At 49.4% G+C, this 5244-nt stretch overlaps 1 pseudogene; it reads right to left on the minus strand.

The window, feature by feature from the left end:
• Window positions 1-356: 356 nt before the first annotated feature.
• The window catches only part of LOC123739896 (ubiquitin-conjugating enzyme E2 K-like), a 6469-nt pseudogene continuing 1581 nt past the window's right edge, over window positions 357-5244 (minus strand).

Raw genomic sequence — 5244 nt, forward strand, 5'->3', positions numbered from 1 at the left:
GACCCCCAGCAGGTAGCCCAGACCCCCAGCAGGTAGCCCAGACCCCCAGCAGGTAGCCCAGACCCCCAGCAGGTAGCCCAGACCCCCAGCAGGTAGCCCAGACCCCCAGCAGGTAGCCCAGACTCCCAGCAGGTAGCCCAGACCCCCAGCAGGTAGCCCAGACCCCCAGCAGGTAGCCCAGACCCCAGCAGGTAGCCCAGACCCCCAGCAGGTAGCCCAGACCCCCAGCAGGTAGCCCAGACCCCAGCAGGCAGCCCAGCGGTGAGACAAAATATTTTTTTGAAATTGATGAATGTTCCTTAAAGGGTGTAAATGTATTAAACAAATGAAGACGACAAAAAAATAAAATAATAACATTTAGATTTTTCAGGTAGAATTTTTTTAATAAAAGTAAAGTTTGACAATAAATAATCATCATGCGATTGTTCGCCGGCCACAAATACCCAACTCGATATCATTTCAAACTCTTTATCTGTGCTTGATTGAGTTTGCCTGGCTGCCTGGCTTCACACGGGCCAGTTAAAATACTGTAAACCCCCCCGGCTCTCAAAAAGGCAGACGAAAGATTTCAAATAGCATCTGAACCCAGGTCTGACGGCTGCTGTTTCCCTTCAGAAAACTAATCCAAACTGAAAGCTCCCGACTGCGTTTCAACTAAACCAAAACAAAATGGCTGCCTATCTCCTATATAGTGCACTACTTTTGACCAGAGCCTTATGAAGAGGGTAGTGGTCCCTAATCTGCCGTGCAGTTCTACTTCGTCAACATCGTGCGATACTGAAGTGGAACAGGAAGACAGCGAAACGAAGGAAGAAGTCTTTTAATGACATTTTTTTTGTGTCCTTTTTAAAAAAAAAAATATATATATATATATATTTTATAAAATATAGATGCCAAGTGGGTCGTTGGTTTGTTCTGCTGATAAAAGGGGTGTCCGTCCTCTTTGAGAAAGAGACTGGACACAGGATTCATCTGGGAAAGAGGAGCGTGAGGGGGGAAGCAGACTGGGCCAATCAAAGCGCGTAAGTCGCTTCAACGAGCCAATCGGGACATTCAGACTAACTTCCTAGTCGGCCAATCAAAATAGTTAACTAGGCAATTTCTTTCCTTCTAGTCGTGAGTTAAAACTGAAACACAGTTTACGTTTTTTTGTTTTTTTTACAATATCCAGGAAGAATAAAGTATTTGTACAGTTCCATCCTGTCCGGCGTTGCTTGTCCTCCTGTCTCTCTCAGCCACTAACCTCCGCCAGGTTAACAACGCTTTAATGTGGGCCTTCTTAAAAGACGGAAAGTAAGGGATGTTTTGAAGGCGGGGAATAGGGAGAGTTGAAAGGTTACCAGGAAGTGACTTGGAAGAGGGGTGAAACTCTATGACGTCAGCCCAGCGAAGGCTCAGTTTGGGCTGTGGTTAGAAGGCATCGGAGGGCACCAATAGGAGAAGGGAGATGAGGTCAGAGGGGTCTCAGTTGCTAAGGAGTTGTTCTGTCGCCGTCTCCACGTCCCAGGATTTAGAGGACAAGGCAGCGATTACAGCATTCTGTCAGGAGAGAGAGAGAGTTAGACACCACACAGCATTCTGTCAGGAGAGAGAGAGAGTTAGACACCACACAGCTTTCTGTCAGGAGAGAGAGAGAGTTAGACACCACACAGCTTTCTGTCAGGAGAGAGAGAGTTAGACACCACACAGCATTCTGTCAGGAGAGAGAGAGTTAGACACCACACAGCATTCTGTCAGGAGAGAGAGAGTTAGACACCACACAGCTTTCTGTCAGGAGAGAGAGAGTTAGACACCACACAGCTTTCTGTCAGGAGAGAGAGAGTTAGACACCACACAGCATTCTGTCAGGAGGGAGAGAGAGAGAGACACCACACAGCATTCTGTCAGGAGAGAGAGAGAGAGACACCACACAGCATTCTGTCAGGAGAGAGAGAGAGAGAGAGACACCACACAGCATTCTGTCAGGAGAGAGAGAGAGAGAGAGAGAGAGACACCACACAGCTTTCTGTCAGGGAGAGAGAGAGAGACACCACACAGCATTCTGTCAGGAGAGAGAGAGAGAGACACCACACAGCTTTCTGTCAGGAGAGAGAGAGTGAGACACCACACAGCATTCTGTCAGGAGAGAGAGAGAGTTAGACACCACACAGCATTCTGTCAGGAGAGAGAGAGAGAGAGAGAGAGAGAGAGACACCACACAGCATTCTGTCAGGAGAGAGAGAGAGACACCACACAGCATTCTGTCAGGAGAGAGAGAGAGAGACACCACACAGCATTCTGTCAGGAGAGAGAGAGAGACACCACACAGCATTCTGTCAGGAGAGAGAGAGAGAGTTAGACACCACACAGCATTCTGTCAGGAGGGAGAGAGAGACCACACAGCATTCTGTCGAGAGAGAGAGAGAGAGTTAGACACCACACAGCATTCTGTCAGGAGAGAGAGAGAGAGAGTTAGACACCACACAGCTTTCTGTCAGGAGAGAGAGAGTTAGACACCACACAGCATTCTGTCAGGAGAGAGAGAGTTAGACACCACACAGCATTCTGTCAGGAGAGAGAGAGTTAGACACCACACAGCTTTCTGTCAGGAGAGAGAGAGTTAGACACCACACAGCATTCTGTCAGGAGAGAGAGAGTTAGACACCACACAGCATTCTGTCAGGAGAGAGAGTTAGACACCACAGCTTTCTGTCAGGAGAGAGAGAGAGACACCACACAGCATTCTGTCAGGAGAGAGAGAGTTAGACACCACACAGCATTCTGTCAGGAGGGGAGAGAGAGAGACACCACACAGCATTCTGTCAGGAGAGAGAGAGAGAGACACACACAGCATTCTGTCAGGAGAGAGAGAGAGACACCACACAACATTCTGTCAGGAGAGAGAGAGAGAGAGAGAGAGACACCACACAGCATTCTGTCAGGAGAGAGAGAGAGAGAGAGACACCACACAGCATTCTGTCAGGGGAGAGAGAGAGAGAGACACCACACAGCATTCTGTCAGAGAGAGAGAGTTAGACACCACACAGCATTCTGTCAGGGAGAGAGAGTTAGACACCACACAGCATTCTGTCAGGAGAGAGAGAGAGAGAGAGAGAGAGAGAGAGACACCACACAGCATTCTGTCAGGAGAGAGAGAGAGACACCACACAGCATTCTGTCAGAGAGAGAGAGAGTTAGACACCACACAGCATTCTGTCAGGAGAGAGAGAGAGACACCACACAGCATTCTGTCAGGAGAGAGAGAGAGAGTTAGACACCACACAGCATTCTGTCAGGAGGGAGAGAGAGACCACACAGCATTCTGTCGAGAGAGAGAGAGAGAGTTAGACACCACACAGCATTCTGTCAGGAGAGAGAGAGAGAGAGACACCACACAGCATTCTGTCAGGAGAGAGAGAGTTAGACACCACACAGCATTCTGTCAGGAGAGAGAGAGAGAGTTAGACACCACACAGCATTCTGTCAGGAGAGAGAGAGACACCACACAGCATTCTGTCAGGAGAGAGAGAGACACCACACAGCATTCTGTCAGGAGAGAGAGAGAGAGTTAGACACCACACAGCATTCTGTCAGGAGAGAGAGAGAGAGACACCACACAGCATTCTGTCAGGAGAGAGAGAGAGACACCACACAGCCTTCTGTCAGGAGAGAGAGAGAGAGACACCACACAGCATTCTGTCAGGAGAGAGAGAGAGAGAGAGTTAGACACCACACAGCATTCTGTCAGGAGAGAGAGAGAGAGAGACACCACACAGCATTCTGTCAGGAGAGAGAGAGAGTTAGACACCACACAGCTTTCTGTCAGGAGAGAGAGAGAGAGAGTTAGACACCACACAGCATTCTGTCAGGAGAGAGAGAGAGAGACCACACAGCCTTCTGTCAGGAGAGAGAGAGAGAGAGAGAGAGAGACCACACAGCATTCTGTCAGGAGAGAGAGAGAGAGAGAGAGACCACACAGCATTCTGTCAGGAGAGAGAGAGAGAGAGACCACACAGCATTCTGTCAGAGAGAGAGAGAGAGAGAGAGAGACCACACAGCATTCTGTCAGGAGAGAGAGAGAGAGAGAGACCACACAGCATTCTGTCAGGAGAGAGAGAGAGAGACACCACACAGCATTCTGTCAGGAGAGAGAGAGAGACACCACAGCATTCTGTCAGGAGAGAGAGAGACACCACACATCATTCTGTCAGGAGAAGAGAGAGAGAGAGAGAGACACCACACAGCATTCTGTCAGGAGAGAGAGAGGATGGAGACACCAAACAGCATTCTGTCAGGAGAGAGAGAGAGACACCACACAGCATTCTGTCAGGAGAGAGAGAGAGAGACCACACAGCATTCTGTCAGGAGAGAGAGAGAGAGAGACCACACAGCATTCTGTCAGGAGAGAGAGAGAGAGAGAGACCACACAGCATTCTGTCAGGAGAGAGAGAGAGAGAGACCACACAGCATTCTGTCAGGAAGAGAGAGAGAGAGAGACACCACACAGCATTCTGTCAGGAGAGAGAGAGAGAGAGAGACCACACAGCATTCTGTCAGGAGAGAGAGAGAGAGAGAGAGAGAGACCACACAGCATTCTGTCAGGAGAGAGAGAGAGAGAGACCACACAGCATTCTGTCAGGAGAGAGAGAGAGAGAGAGACCACACAGCATTCTGTCAGGAGAGAGAGAGAGAGACACCACACAGCATTCTGTCAGGAGAGAGAGAGAGAGAGAGACACCACACAGCATTCTGTCAAGAGAGAGAGAGAGAGAGAGAGAGACACCACACAGCATTCTGTACAGAGAGAGAGAGACACCACACAGCATTCTGTAGAGAGAGAGAGAGTTAGACACCACACAGCATTCTGTCAGGAGAGAGAGAGAGAGAGAGAGCTGTCTGCCTACCTTTTCGAAGCCCATGGCAGTGAGTTTGTCTATCTTCCGTGTGTATTCTGGACCGGGTTCAGGTGCTCCACCGTAGTAATGGCCCCATAACCTGGCCGTCTGCGTAAACATGTCTGGGTTCTGCTTATACTGGGGAGGAAGAAACCCATTTACAGAACGACGGGGAGGAAGAAACCCATTTACAGAACGACGGGGAGGAAGAGGAAGAGACGCATTTACAGAACGACGGGGAGGAAGAGGAAGAAACCCATTTACAGAACGACGGGAGGAAGAGGAAGAAACCCATTTACAGAACGACGGGAGGAAAAAGAGAGGAGGAAGAAACCCATTTACAGAACGACGGGAGGAAGAGGAAGAAACC

Source organism: Salmo salar, unplaced genomic scaffold, assembly GCF_905237065.1.
Source record: "Salmo salar unplaced genomic scaffold, Ssal_v3.1, whole genome shotgun sequence".
Classification (NCBI taxonomy): Eukaryota; Metazoa; Chordata; class Actinopteri; order Salmoniformes; family Salmonidae; genus Salmo; species Salmo salar.